The sequence below is a fragment of the Pongo abelii genome, chromosome 11 (genome assembly GCF_028885655.2).
Source record: "Pongo abelii isolate AG06213 chromosome 11, NHGRI_mPonAbe1-v2.0_pri, whole genome shotgun sequence".
In the NCBI taxonomy this organism is placed as follows: Eukaryota; Metazoa; Chordata; class Mammalia; order Primates; family Hominidae; genus Pongo; species Pongo abelii.
The window spans coordinates 29,372,807-29,388,786 of NC_071996.2; the positions used below are offsets into that span (position 1 = coordinate 29,372,807).

Genomic DNA, 15,980 nt, shown 5'->3' on the forward strand with positions numbered 1-15,980 from the left:
GGGTTAGTGGATTACATAATGTATCTAACATGATGTTCAGCAAATAGTCATTCTCATTCCTTTCCTTTTTCCTTCAAGACCAGAGTCAAGACCCTCTTCCAGGGAGCTTTCTCTGAGAAACATTAGTCCCATAGTCACTTCCCTGCAGTGAGTTGCAGCCGCTCTTCCCAAATGTACCACTCAATCCAGCCCTTGGGTTTAGACTGTGTGTGCTGTCGCCTAATTGTTTTGTATGCATAAACCTCACCCACCCCATCCCATCCCTGGGAGGGCCGTGGTAGTGCCTCCACCTCTGTCTGCTTGTCACTTCCTTTTGTGGCTTCCCTCAGCACCTAGCACAGAGCTAGCCACACAGAAGGAGCCACATGGAGATGTGGCCACCCCTGAGTGGATGACGCCTTTGCCAGCCTTTGAGAATGTGTCTGTTCTTCCTGAACCTCATTTCCTGAGAGTGATCAGGTAAAAACTCAACTTGGAAATCATCAAATAGAAATTGGGTGCCCCTGGGAGATATGCCCTATGGAAATGAGAAATATAGCCTCTAAATGGAATAGAGGCTCATTAGTCCTTCTCTTTCTTGCAAATGCAATAATTGTTTAAGTAAAAAAAAAAAAAAAGAAAAAAGAAAAAATCTGTCACTTTTGCCCCGTTTCTCAGTGGCTTCTGCACAGCCTCACTGAAGGGGAGCCTCATTACGAAGACTTTATTAAGCTTGCAAAACAGACTAGGAAGCGCAGTGAGGAGCATACAGAGCTAAACTTGCCAAAATAAATGAACAAAGTACATTCCTGATGCCTGGCCCCTTTGGGAATGGAAACCCAGGAGACCTCGGAAACTATTAGGATGCAACTTTATTAACTTCACTCGGGCACGGGGCAGTTAGCCCCAGGGCGGCTGCACGCAGCTCCTGGCCCGAGCACAGGGTCTGAGTTCACCTCTTCCCTGTCCTGGCTGGCCTTTTGGCTGCCCCTCCTTTAAAAGGGTCGGTGGCTGCAGCCCATTTGTTTCTCTTGTCATGAGGCCCTGGGGTCAGAAGCTCTGTTCAGAGCATCCTTTGCTAAGATAATCTTCTCAATTGCCTGTGCATCTCCAGCCAGGGCAATGCTGATGTGGAGGAGAGGGAGAGAGAAGCCCAGTGGGGACGGCTCACTCTGACCATTTGGAAAGGGCATCATTCTGTCATGCCAAATTGCTTGATCATTTCCTCCCACCCATATCATTCCCATCCTTCGACATAGGTGAACATATTGTATCACTCTAGGATTCCTTTGTCCTCTGGGGAAATGCTCAGGGAAGTCACTTTACCTCTGAGCCCCAGTCTTCTCATCTGTGAAATGGGGCTGGCAGTATCCACCTGGCCGGGTTGTCATGATTTTCGATTTTGATGATGCACATGAACTCCAGCACCTGGCATGCAGCAGGCACCTGCATGTCACTCTTCCTTGCCTTTTCCTCTTCTGTAAGGATGACAGAGTGCTCTTTCAGGAGCTGCTCTGGGTAGGGAAACTGTGGCAGATGGGGAGCTGTGGGAGGCCTATGGCACTGCCAGCCTTGACCCCTCACCGCAGCACAGCCAGCCCTGGGATTTTCTACACCCTTTTCAAGCATCTGCTAACTGCAGCCTGTGCTTCTCCTGGGGATAATGTCTCCCTGAACTTGCTCCTTTTGCCTGGAAACATGCTTACTCAGGTGTTCAGGGAATCCCCTTGTGGAGACAGCACTGCAGAAACGAGACCTGAGAGGCAGCACCTTGGGCTTCGATGGCCAAAGGCAGGCTAGAGGAGCCCCACTCAATCCCCTTGGGGCATGCTGGGCAGGGAGGAAGTCTGGACTGGGAGTGGGGAGAAAGGAGGGAGGCCAAGCGTGTCCTCCACAGGAGAGGTTTTGGGGCTTACCCACCAGGGTTGGAAAAGTGAGGATTTGGAGTCCTTCAGATGGGCTGTGGCGTGACAGCATGTGCTTGCTGTGTGGGTTCAGTCTTGGGTCTGTGGTCCTTTAGTCTTGAATTTCTATTCCATTAGGACCCCAAGAGTTAGTGGGGCTGGGTATGGGCTTTCCCAATGCCATCCTCAGGACTTAGGGAGGAGTCTCAAACATAACCTTCCAGGGGCTTCTGAGACCATTGACCTTAGCTCTCTGTCACTTTTCAGATGAGGAAGCCGAAGTCTAGAGAGAGTGAGGAAATTGCCCAAGGTCCAGTGGGGGACAGAGAGAGGCTTCAAGTTTATGGCAAGTTTGGGGCTAGAATCCAGGACTCCCGATTCAAGAGCTTGTGTCTGTTTATAACACATTAGGTAGCTTTAGTCATGTGATGTAGCTTTGTTACTCGGTATTTCATGAAAAAAATTAACCCTTGTTCATCTTTTTGGTGGGTATCATCTCAGACCACGTGAAATGACAGGGTGAGGTTATGACTGAGTGAAGTGTGTGCAGGGGATGAGAGCCAATCAGGACAAGGCCTGTGAAGGCATTTCAGAGCAAGCAATTTGGAGGTGGGGGCAGTTAAAACTAGCAGAACCTACAGGTAGGTCTACATAAGGAAGGGGGTTGATTATTTGTTTTTGAGCTCAGATGAACTCTATAAAGGCTTCACAGACTCATGCTGCTGGAATCCAATGCTGGGAGGCCCTGGACTGGTCCACTTCAAAGATGGTAAATCCACAGCATCGTGTCTACCGCTGCTATCTGCACCCATGGCAGGCATCATGAATCGATCATGGCACTCTTTCCTAGTGAGCTGGATGCAGCCTGAGGATCCCTTTCAATGTAATGCCTGAGCAGCCACACTGTCCATCAACTGGACAGACGTGGGAGGAGAGCTCTCTCTGCCCTCACTGATCTAGTCTGATCTCTCTTATTTGTAGTTGGGGAAACTGAAACCCAAGGAAGGCTTGCCGAGAGGTCTCCCAGTCTGTTTGTGGCAGACCCCAGTTTTCCTATCTCCAAATCCTTTGCTTTGTGCACCAAACCATCTTACTGTATCTACATCAATTTGAAAAAAAAGTGCAAAAAGATGCAATAATTGCTCACCACCTGCCAGCTGTCACCTGGCAGTGAGCACCAGCCTTGTATTTCTGCCCATGTGATGGTTTGGTTCCACCTCAACAGACAGTGTATTTCCCTGATGGCCCCCCAAACCCTTTTAAGTCCAATTTTGGCAAATTCACTTTCACCCTTTTGACTTTCTGCTACCAAGTCAGGGGGACCAGAAAGGCTGCATAGTGTTCTTACGCAAGATTGTGGGAGAAGGAGAAGGGTATTTTTCTAGGACTACTTCCACAAATTACTGATCTAAAACTCAAAAAGGCCCTCACGGGGGCCGTTTTCACAAACTATCATCATAATAATACAAATCAAGCAAAGCATCACACAGTCTCCAGCACAGCTGCACATTCTCGTGAGGAAATGATTTTTTTGAGTTGCTGGAAAATTGGGTCATTAATGTTTCTCCTCATTATTTTCTCTGTTCAGGTTCCATGCAGGTATCATTTTCTTTGAAAAGCGATCAGCCAGTTGCTAACCAGGGCAGGATCTTTAAATGGACCTGTTGTCTAAAATGTGTGTGCTACTAAAGCTGAAAGAGAGCATGCTCTTGGCTCATCCACAAGGAGCTAATTGCATTTGTAAAACCAAGGACTCACCCTGGCCTTCCCTTTAGCCAGGCCTAATGCTACTTTCAGTGACTGCCAGCAAGTTCAACCCAATCAGTGCCTTCTTACCTAACAGAGTACTCCTTCAGTGAAACCCACTTTTAACAGTAATGACCCCACACATTGTCTTGAGCTTTATTATTTTTCAGAATCATATCTGTTCCTAATTTACAACAGTCCTTTTTTACAGCCCATTTCATGGGTGGGAACACTGTGTCAGAGAAGCAAGGAGGCATCTCTGATGCCTCATAGCAGATTGGAATCAGACAAGACTAAGATCTGAGTCTCCTACCTGTAAGCAATCAATGTGTACTCACCAACGAAGACTGTGCCCACATCGCCAGGCATGGCAGATTGAGCCTAGGTGGGACAGTTTCAGCTTGTTCTTGCACTACTTGCTAAATTGAATAGGCAATGGCCATCTCTATGGACAACTACAGAACACCATTGTGGTGATTGTTGAGCTTGGTTAATCTGGATTTGTTCCTAAAGATGCTTATATTTTGATGGTGATGGTTATTGGTGATGCCAGACACACGTTTACCTTCTAGGATAATTGCAGGGAGTAGTGTGCACCGAGGCATAATATAATTTGCAAGTGTGTGGTAGTTATCTCTTGAATAGTCCCACTTACAGAAGTATGTGTGTCTAGTAACTTATAGATGAGGACACGAGGTTTCAACGGTCATATGGAGCATCCCTGTGCTTCAAGACAGACTTCACCTGAGTTGTTTCAGACAGAAGTGTCTTTTTCCTTCATTTTCCCTTTAAAAGAGTGTCAATGAAGGTAAGTGCCTACTGTCTGTGGGTCAACCACTTTAGCATTTAACAACCCTCATGGCCAGGAAATTAATCCTGACGTTGAACCTAAATTCTTTCTGTGGACCATTTACTTCGTGTTGGGACTCAATGGAGTGAGAGAACAGATCCCCAACATTTTCTGTCTGCCTGCCCACAGATGAAAATTGCCACATCACCCTTTATTCTTTTCTCCAGCTCTGGGCTAACAATACACATGAGGGTTTTACCTTTCATCATAGATCCTGTTTGCAAATTTCTTCCAAATCCTTTCCACATTCTCACATTATTATTGACTTATGATAGTTCAAAGCAATTCTGATTATGTGAGTCTGTTTTATCTCAGATCATTCGTACTATATACCTTTCTCTCCACTTCCCTGTCACCTCTTCTATTAAAAAAAGTCACACAAATCATCAACCACAGCCTTTGTATTATACTTGTAAATACTTGTGGTCCACTATGATCTTCTGCCTTTTTTTGTCCTTAGTTTGCATATTTTCTTTACCTATTATTCCTTTATTCTGAGCCTGACTATTTTTATTTATTTAAAGATTCCTGCTTAACACATTTCTTTGTTGGACAGAATTTTGAAGATTACAGCCATGTCTGCCATATGGTCCACTGATGTTAGATGTTACAAAGGATTTTCCTACGTTTTCTTCTTATACTCATAGATACTTGCATGCATATGCTGCTATGTTTTCAAAAGTGAGAAGCAAAATTAGAAAATAATAATATGAAGCATTTGGTCTATACTCAGGGGGTACAGATCTAAGTTCTTTCTCTCAACAGTGAAGACTTTTTTTGTAATATAAGATGGTAAAACATGACATTTTGAGAGCATAATTAAAGAGGGAATATATTCAGGGGTGAGGTATGTGGTAATAATGATGATAGTAGGAGTAAACACACACTGGAGCCAACTGTGTATCAAAGCATGTGCTAAACACATTATGAAAATCATTTGAAACAAGTTGTCAGCAAAATAAAAATTCCAAGATAAGATAGATGGGTGCAGGATACAGAAGTCAGAACAACATTATAGAGGAGGTAGGGTTTGAGTAGGACTTGAGTTGGGCCTGGACCTGGCTCAGGTTTCCTGGCTTCTAGTTCATTGCTTTTTCTATATGCACCAGTGTTTGCTGGATTTATGAGGGCTAGCATTTTTTGAGACAGGAAAATTGATGGAGATTCTTTGGTTGTGAAGTCTTATTCCTACTATAATGGTATGTTATTTAACTGAGACCTTTGTCTTCATTAAGGCCCAATTAGCACAGATGAATTTTGGGCAAGGGATGGTTTAACAAGGGTGTGGGCCGGATATTACAAAATGATTTGCCCCTGACAAGAAGGTAACAATCAAGTGGTTGTGGATAAATGCCTGTTCTCTCCAGACTCCACATACTTGCTTCCATGTCCATCCACACATGTACTCCTAGCCAAGTTACAAGTGAGAATGTCTGTATTTCTATTGCAACTTAGAAAATGATACCTGTAAGAATCAAATGTCAGGCCTCCAGATTCAGCCTCTGGCTCTGGCAGCAGAACTGGAGCAAAAACCCTCAAACCAAACTCAAGGGGAAAATGAAAACTTGTGTTGAGCTGGCATTGTTCCAGAAGTTACTCACCTTCTAAAAGGGAGAGACATTCTGCTGCATTTCCTCCTGCAACCCAGACATGCTCTACCAGGTCTTGAACTCCTAACCTCAAGTAATCCACCTGCCTCAGCCTCCAAAAGTGCTGGGATTACAGGAGTGAGCCACCGCGCCTGGCATAAGAACCTTATTTTTAAATCATCCTATGTTCAAGTAACTTTTCTGTGGTAGGCACAGGAAGTCGGGTGAAGGACCCCAAAGATGAAGGGGTGATGCTGTTTCCAGTGTGTTGTGGGCCAGTGTAGGAGTCACCAAGAAAGTACATGACAAGATGTGTAGTACAGATGTGTTAAAATCAGGGACCTATGGCAGAATGAGGTGGCTCGTGCCAGTAATTCCAGCACTTTGGGAGGCTGAGGCTGGAGGCCTGCTTGAGCTCAGGAGTTCAAGACCAGCCTGGGCAGCATAGCCAGATCCCCTTTCTACTAAAAATTTTAAAAATTAGTCAGATGTAGTGATGCACACCTGTAGTCCCAACTACTCAGGAGTCTGAGGTAGGAGGGTCTCTTGAGCCCAGGGCCCAGCACATGGAGGCTGCAGTAAGCTGTGATCGTGCCACCGGACTCTAGCCTGGGTGACAGAGTGTGAGACCCTATCTCAAAAACAAACAAACAAAAAATCAGGGCCCCATATTTGGTAATGTTTCCTCCATCCCATCACTCCAGCTGAAGGCAACTTTTCTCTCATCTGAACAATGCCTGTGCAATATTGGTGCTCCCACCAGGCATTATTTTTGTTATATGTATACATATAGTTTATGTCTGGTGTCCTCTCATTGACTGCAAGCTCCTTGGGGGCAGATCTGTTTCCATGGCCTTTCTCACATTGCCACAATGCCTTGCACAATGGGAACATGATACTTATTGAGGGAAAGAGAGAATGAATGAATAGTGGTAGTATGAGTAGGTCTCAGAGAGGAGAAAGTTTAACTAATTAAGTAATCAATTCGTTTAACAGATATAAATTGACACCTACTATGTACTAGGTAGTTTCCCAACTGGTGAGGATATAGCAGTGAACACAATAGACAAAATCCCTGTCCTCAGGGAGTTTTTATTAAGGTTGGAAACATCAAATTCTATTTGAAAATTTGAGTAGCATTCACAGTAGAGGTGGATGTAACTTTGGCCTTGGAGAATGGAAGGAATTTTTTTGGGTGGAAAAGAGTGAGGACAGAGGCTGTAATGGGTGCAGGGTGTGGGCAGAGAAATGATGTACATTTCTATCACATGAAAGTGTGAAATGTGCTGTCAAACCTGATCTCACTGCAGATTCTATTGTCTACTTTTAGATACACTTTGTTATAAGAAAGCAATACTGGAATCTACTGCACTTATCCCAAAATTGAAGGGGAGGTGAAAAAAGAAGATAATGAATGGCCACAGAGATGGATCTTGTTTCATTTACCCTGCACAGTGACCCTGCAAGTTGGTTATTGTCACCTCTATGCCCTGGAGAAAACTAATGCTCTGAGAGGATGCTGTCTAGTTAGTTTGGGTTGCTAAAACTTAATACAATACTGGGTAGTTTAAATAACACGGTTTTATTTTCCACTGTTCTGGGGGCTGGGAAGTCCAAGATCAAGGCACCAATAGATCCAATAGCTAGTGAAGGAACTCAGCTAGATTTGTAGATGGCTGTCTTTTTGTTGTATCCTCACATGACCTAGATAAATCATCTCTCATTTTTCTTCTTATAAAGGTGTGAATTCCATTCCTGAGCTGTCAATCCTTATTAACTAATTACTTCTCAAAAGTTTCACCTCCTACCATCACATTGGGGGGTAGGATTTCGACATACGAATTTTAGGGGGGCACATTCATTCCTAACACATGCATAAGTTGCCCAAAGCCATAAAGGAGGATTTATTCCCAGCTCTATCTGACTCCTGAACCCACCAAACCCAGGTTCTTGACTGTTTACCAGGAAACCAATTAACAAGCTGGGTCTCCTTTGATGAATCTCTTGGGCCCTGATGTCTACTTTATGGGGGTCCTTACAGGACTTCAGTTCTGGCTATGCTGTGCTAACTTTATTCTCTCTCAAGTTCTTTGAATCAGAGGCCTGGTGCTGTAAGCAGGATGATTCTTTCTGGAGCCTATGCCTTGGGGCAGAGTTGGGTTGAAATTTCCTTAGAACATCTGGATATAATAATAGGGCATTCCCATGAGTTTTCTAATAGCTAAACCTTGCAGGAGGCTTGCCATCTTCCTAGGGCCTTTGCTTTGCCCTAGTTTTCTATTCTTTTTTTCAAAAGTCTTGACCTGATCCATCTCTTAAATTACATTATCCTCAAGACTGGTGGAGGAGTTGGACACTGTTTCTCTAACTCCCTGGCTTTTGCATTCCTGGAAATAAGCTCTCTCACTGCCCCCTTTTCAAATAGCAGCTTTCATCATTGCAGAAGAATCACTAGCTCTCCTTCAGCTGCACCATATTGCATGTATCCCCATTGCAACTGAGTAGAGCCATATTACTAAGTTCTCTTCAAGAAAATGTGACCAGAAGTGATATAGCCATTTTTGGCCAGCTTATCAAACCTCTTCTGTTTTCTGTTCCCATGGACTAGAATGGTAGGGCAAAGGCAGTCTTGGGAAACCACTGTTAAAGATGGCAAACCCTCTGTTAGCTTGGATGTCTAAATGACCGTGTGTAGTAGAGGTGCCCACCAATGGAAATTGGCCTTGGACTGTTACTGTAAACTTTGGTTGTGTTGGAGCCATTACACATCTTGGGTGTGTTGGTTACAGCGGTTCAGCATACCCTGACTGTCTAGGGCTGCTGTAACAAAAGATGACAAACTGAATGGCTTAAAATAACAATAATTTATTCTGTCACAATTCTGGAGGCGAGAAGTCCAAAATCAAGATGTTGATAGGGTTTGCTCCTTCTGAGGTTGTAAGGGTAGTCTGTTGCATGCCACTCCTGTAGCTTCTGGTAGTTGCTGGTCATCTTTGGCATTCCTTGGCTCCTAGAGGCATCACCCTGATCTCTGCCTTCATTGTCACATGGTGTTCTCCCCACATGCCTGTCTCTGTGTTCAAATTTCTCCTCTTTATAAGGACACCAATTCTACTGGATTAAGGGCCAGCCCTACTCCAGTATGACCTAATCTTAATTTAACTAATTGCATCTGCAGTGACCTTATTTTGAAATAAGGTCACATTCTGGCCTCATAAGGCCCAATGAAGAAAGAAACATGTCTTAACAACATATTCTCGGCCAGGCACAGTGGCTCACGCCTGTAATCCCAGCACTTTGGGAGGCCGAGGTGGGCAGATCACGAGGTCAGGAGATCCAGACCATCCTGGCTAACACGGTGAAACCCCGTCTTTACTAAAAATACAAAAAATTAGCCGGGCGTGGTGGCGGGCGCCTGTAGTCCCAGCTACTCGGGAGGCTGAAGCAGGAGAATGGCGTGAACCCGGGAGACGGAGCTTGCAGTGAGCCAAGATCGTGCCACTGCACTCCAGCCTGAGCAACAGAGCGAGACTCCATCTCAAAAACAAAAAAAAATTCTCAATGTGCGTGTACAAAGATTTTTTCTGTCAAGGTCTTCAGTTCACTGAAAAAACAGTTTATGATGCACCTTAAAGAATATATGCTGATGTGCCAGGGTCGGTGGCTCACGCCTGTAATCCCAGCACTTTGGGAGGCCGAGGTGGGCGGATCATGAGGTCAGGAGATTCTGGCTAACACGGTGAAACCCCGTCTCCACTAAAAATACAAAAAATTAGCAGGGCATGGTGGTGGGTGCCTGTAGTCCCAGCAACTCAGGAGGCTTAGGCAGGAGAACGGCGTGAACCCGGGAGGCGGAGCTTGCAGTGAGCCGAGATCGCGCGCCGCTGCACTCCAGCCTGGGCCACAGAGCGAGACTCCATCTCAAAACAAAACAAAACAAACAAACAAACAAAAGAATATATGCTGATGGCCAGGCATGGTGGCTCATGCCTGTAATCCCAGCACTTTGGGAGGCCGAGATGGGTGAATCATGAGGTCAGGAGTTCAAGACCAGCCTGACCAACATGGTGAAACCCTGCTGTCTCTACTAAAAATGCAAAAATTAGCCAGGCCTAGTGGCATGTGCCTATAATCCCAGGTACTCAGGAGGCTGAGGCAGGAGAATCACTTGAACTTGGGAGGTGGAGGTTGCAGTGAGCCAAGATCGTGCCATTGCACTCTAGCCTGGGCGACACAGCAAGACTGTCGCAAAAACAGACAAACAAACAAACAATATATATATGCTGATATTCACCTTTTATTGCTGGTTTTCTCTATTTGGCTGCATGGGCCTCAATGGAAAAAGAAACATGTTTTTATAAAATATTCTCAATGTATGCTTACAAAAAAAAAGACAGAAATAAATAAGATTATATTCTGAGGTACTGGGGACTCAAACATCTTTGTTGGGGGACACTGTTCAACTGATAATACCAATTAATACAAGCAAAACTTGCAGAGAAAGTCCCCAAATCATGCCATATCCTCTCGTACTCTTACAGCAGCTGACCTTTGGCCCCTAGAGGCTGACTCCCTATTAAGAGGTGATCTCTCAGAAGTTTCCTCCTTTGTTCTGCTGGACCCTGGGTCAGGCAGTCGAGCCTGAATCCTCAGGTAGATTTAAATGGCCTCTTCAAATTAGACATCCTGGGTCTCATTTTTTTTTATTAGTAAAATGGGAATAATGATGCTTATCCTGCTTATCTTACAAGGCTTCAAATAAGGATCAAATAAATACTCCACAGTAACAACTGATGCTCATGAAATGCTTTCTACTTAACCACAATTGCATCTTTTCCCGGTAAGTTTTGTAATTGTTTCTTTATTTGGCACTCAGGTACACAAAATTGGGTTGAGTGATTCATGGCAAACCATGGCAAACATAGTTTTTGTCCACGCAGATTTCCTCTCATTTTATGTATTTGCTTCATTTCTTTTATGATCATTTCTCATTTTCTATCACCTGTTAGTGGCTCCAGAGACTTCTGACACTACAGGCAATCTTTCTGTTTTTGGAATGAGACTCAACCACTTTCTGTCTCTTCATGGAGTTCCCACCTTTTCTGTGATGGATTCTGGGATCTTCTGCCTCTCTCTTTTGTGTTGGGTTCAGGGAGGGGGCTTGCAGCTCAAGCCAGTTCAACATGTGGTCCAACACAACAAAAACTGTATATTACTAATACTAAATTAACTAAATATTACTAACATTTCTCCCTTATTTCTCAGATCCCCAAAAATGAGGAAATTAGAGTGAAGAGAAAATAGGGGTAGGATTGTAAGGGGTAAAATTGGTGTGCAGAAATATCTACTATAAATCCCGTGCCATTTTTAGAGATCCTCTTGAGCTTCCTGGTAGCTAAAGCAAAAAGTAACCAAAACAAGCGATTGATTATGAAAATGAGCAGGTTGTTCCTTAAGCAAAGCCCACTTTCTTGGCCAAGTGGCCCAAACCTTATAATCCCCAGTGATGTTTGTCCACTAAACACAGCAACGATGGCATAGCATACATTTTAGAGCAGGCAAATTCCATTTTTACTTACTTCTTTTTATTTCATTATTTAAATGATGAATGTGATATTCAATATTACATGTCATTAGGGAATTGCAAATTAAAACAAAAATGGGATACCATTATACACATATTTGAATGACTAGAATCCAAAACACTGACACCACCAAATGCTGACAAGAATGTGGAATAATAGGAATTCTATAGGAATTCTTATTCATTGCTAGTGGAAATGGCTGCAAAATGGTACAGCCTCTTTGAAAGGCAGTCTAGCTTTTTTTTTTTTCTTTTTTAAACAAAACTAAACATACCCTTACCATATGACCCAGCAATTGCACTCTTTGGTATTTTCCCAAATAAGTTGAAAGATTGCATCTATAGAAAAATCTGCACATGAATGTTTAGATTAATTTTATTCATAATTGCCAAAACCTGGAAGCAACTAAGATGTCCTTCAGCAGGTGAGTGGATAAATAAATATGCTACCTGCAGTAACAGAGTATTATTCAGCCATAAAAAGAAATGAGCGATCAGGCCACAAACAGATATGGAGGAACTTATTAATAAAATGCATATTGCTAAGTGAAAGAAGTCAATCTGAAAAAGCTACTTACTGTATGATTCCAGCTACAGTATATGACATTCTGGAAAAGGTAAAACTATGGAGACAGTACAAAGATCAGTGGTTGCCAGGGGCTTGAGGGGAAAGAGGGAGGACTACGTGGAGCATTGGGGATTTTTAGGGCAGTGAGACTGTTCTGTATAGTTACTGTGATGATGGACACATGACATTAAGCATTTGTCAAAACCCATATATTGTACAACACAAAGAGTGAATGCTAATGTAAAGTATGGATTTTAGCTAATAATAATATATCAATGTTGGCTCATCAATCGTAACAAATCGACTACACTAATAGAAGATGTCAGAAGAGAAAAGGAGTATATGAGAACTTTTTGTATTTTCCACTCAATTTTTTTTGTAAACCTTTTTAAAACTGCTCAAAAAATTACATTAATTAGATAAAAATAAGATGCATGTATCGGTGCTCCTGGAACTGCAAGACACGAGGGCATGGACTCAACACCCTCAGGCGGGGCCGGTTTCCCTTTCTTGCCTTCGTTTCACAGAACCAAGGACCCTGTAGGCTTCCAGGAAGGGCTTCCCGACCCAGCTGCAGTGAGGGAGCGAGGTTTCGCGAGGACAGCGAGCCGGGGGTGAGGGAAGCCAGCACAGAAAAAAGGCGCCCCCACCACCCCATGCCCGGCGCCGCACACCGGTTTGCTTCCATGCAGGTCCCTTTAAAAGTTTTTCATCTCGGACTTAGTCACCGTCAGGTCAATTTTTGTTACCTAAAAAGTGGTAAAAGGTGCCACTTTCAGAGAAGTTACTCAAGGCAAACCTCTGCTTGTGTTGGCTAGTGTTCATTATAAGTTCCATTCCGGAAATCAGTAAACGGAGACTCAGAGACCACATCCCACCGCAATAGGAGTCAGAGCGAGGATTCAGCCTGGCGCTAACCCGGCGTTCTCCGCTTCACGCTGCGCACTTCGCTGGGTCCGGAGCCGGAGCCCTCGCCGCTCTCCGCCTTCCACCTCCTGGTCCTGGAAGCCCCGCCAGCGACAGCTGTGGGCTCCGCCTTTCCCGGCCCGGTCCGCTACTGAGGCTTTTCAGCCCCCACCGCAGTCGAGTGGCTGGGAGCTGTGAGTTCACGTGTACTTTGCACCAGAACAATGAAAACGTAATAAAAAAATTCTTTCTAGATGTTTGTTGAAAAAAAAAAAAATCCCAAAGACCCACCTCCGAAAGTGTACAAGCAACAAGAACAGATGTTGTTTAACAGGCTTGTAGGACATTCCCATAAAGTTATAAACATATCTTTCAGAGGTTACTAAAGATAAACAGATACAAGTCACATTTTTTTAGTTCAAGAGACAACTTGCTGTTTGGAAGCCAAATAAAGATTCCGAATGTGAGATGCACCTGAAAAAGATTAGGAGATCATATCGAGGATATTAAACTTGGGGCCAAGTCTAACATGCTTTCCTTGGATTGTGTATGTCTCAGCAAAACAAAACAAAAACGCAGCTTCCAGCTCCATGCAGGAGACTAGGGGCTGATGGGGACGTGGGGGACGTTTCTCCGCACCCCTTCTGTTTTCCCTTCTCTGGTGCAAGGTAGGCTAGAATCAAGAGGACAGCTCTGCTCACTTCCACCCACCCGGCTTCACTCAGCCAGCATTTGCTGAGCACTTCCTAAGTGCTAGGCAATGACCAAGTGCCAGGTGCACAGATCTGAAAAGGAGAGTACAGTCCGATTAGAGGAGCAGATGCACAAACTCATACTTGAATATGTCAGCATCCTGCCGTGCTCAATTGTACGGGCTCTAGATGCCCGACTGTTAGGGTTCAAATCTCAGCCCTGGCATTACTTCCTCTATGTCCTGGACAAGTTAATTTACTTCTCTGTGCCTTGTTTTATCCTCTATAAAATGGAGGTAAGAAAAGTACCTGTCTATATAATGTATTGCTCACCCCACCTTTGTTTGTTTTTTTTTTTTGAGGCAGGGTCTGTCTCTGTTGCCCAGGCTGGAGTGCAGCAGCGTGATCATAGCTCACTGCAGCCTCGACCTCCTGGGCCCAAGCCATCCTGCCGCCTCAGCCACCCAAGTAGCTGGGACTACTGGCATGTGCCTCCACACCTAGATAATTTACTTTTATTTCTTATAGAAACAGGGTCTCACTACGTAGCCAGGCTGGTCTCAAACTCCTGGGCTCAAGCGATCTTCCCACCTTGGCCTCCCAAAGTGCTGGGATAACAGGCATGAGCCACTGTGCTTGACCCGTATTGCCTGTTGTATAACAAATTACCCCAAACTTAGTGGTTGAGAATAACAAACATTCCTAAAGTCACAGTGTCCATGGGTCAAGGATATGGGTGTGGCTTATGGGTGATCTGTCAGGAAGATGCAATTAAAGTGCTGGAATTGCGGTCATCTCTGGGCTGGACTGGGGAAGGACCTGCTTTCAAGCTCACTCATGAGGCCATTGGTGGCCTTAGGTCCTTGCTTGCTATTGGCCAGAGACATCAGGTGCTCACCACATAGGCCTATAGGGCTGCTCACAGCTGACAGCTAGCTTCTCCCAGAGTGAGGCGAGAGAGAGGGAGAGAGAGAGAGAGAAAGAGAGAGAGGGAAAGAGAGAGAAAGAGAGAGAGAGAGATTTAGGAGCCAGTGTTTTACTGTCTAATTTCAGATGTGACATCCCATCACTTCTGCCATTTTCTATTTGTTAGACCGAGTCACCAGATGCAGCCTGCACTGAAGGGGAGGGGAACGCACAGGGGTGTGAACACTGGCAAGCAGGTCGCAGGGCCACCTAGACACCTGTCACTCTAGCTCATAGATTATCACGAGGGTCAAATGAGTTCACGTGCAAAAGGAGAACAGTTTCTCCTCATTTCCACTTCAAGGCTCTTATCACCATGTTGAGCTGCTTAGATGATTAGAATGCTTCCTCCACCTCAAAACACACAAGCACATGTGCACACACAGACACTGCCTGTCTTTCTATCCTTCTTTCTCTTGTTTCCTGTCTGTCTCCCTGCACTAGTTTGTAAGCTTCGGTGGTATGGATTTTTGTCTGTTGTCTCACACCTAGGAACAATGCCTGGCACATAGCATTTTCTCTGATCAATAGTTACTAAATTGAACAATGGACCTTACCTGTACCTCCACTGGGATAAGCAGTATTGGAACCATATGATCTCATGATTGCAACAGCGGTCCTATATTCCCATTTGCCTTTCCATTTCATCTCTGTAATGCACACTATCCTTTGTGTTGGACCATCTCCAGCATCTACAAGTGTTCCTGCATGTTGGTCAGAGCTCATGACCACACTTAGTTTCAGAACATTTCCTATTTTGTCTAGCTCAGTGCCTTCCCTCTGCAGTAAAGCAGGGATATTTGGATGGCTTGGGGTCAGAAGGCTGATTTGATGTGGCACACAGGGGCTGGCACTCATCATGTGAAAGGTGGCTGTATGCCTTCAGTCCTGGGACCCTGATCTGCTTAATTCTGCCTCATTAGAAAGTGGCCACCTGCTGGATTTGTTACTGAGCCTTTTGTGATCTACTTTGGTGCTGTGGGAGAAGCTGAGTGGCCTGGAGAAGAGCTAGGGAGTGGGCTTATGGGTGAGTACCTGAGCCTGCAGCTGAACCTGGCTTTGACTTGCAATTCTTTCAGTAGGTGAGGGTTGCCAAAACTTTAATGTGATCCAGTTCACCTGGAAGATCTTATTAAAGTTCAGCTTTGGTTTTAATAGTGTGGGGTGGAGGTCTGGAATCTTGCCTTTCTGACAAG

General features: G+C 44.5%; 1 protein-coding gene across 13 annotated transcripts in view; it reads left to right on the forward strand.

Moving 5' to 3' along the window:
- EN1 (engrailed homeobox 1) overlaps nt 1-15,980 on the forward strand; it is an 86,469-nt gene that overhangs the window by 59,823 nt on the left and 10,666 nt on the right. For 5 of the 13 annotated variants that reach the window (XM_063712741.1, XM_063712743.1, XM_063712744.1 and 2 more), the window contains 2 exons: nt 330-10,908; nt 15,708-15,811. The exons of 7 other annotated variants lie outside the window; for them this stretch is intronic. The gene's annotated coding sequence lies outside the window, so the exon portion shown is untranslated. The remainder of the gene's footprint in view (nt 1-329; nt 10,909-15,707; nt 15,812-15,980) is intronic. One more of the 13 variants, XM_063712742.1, reaches the window with a different exon arrangement.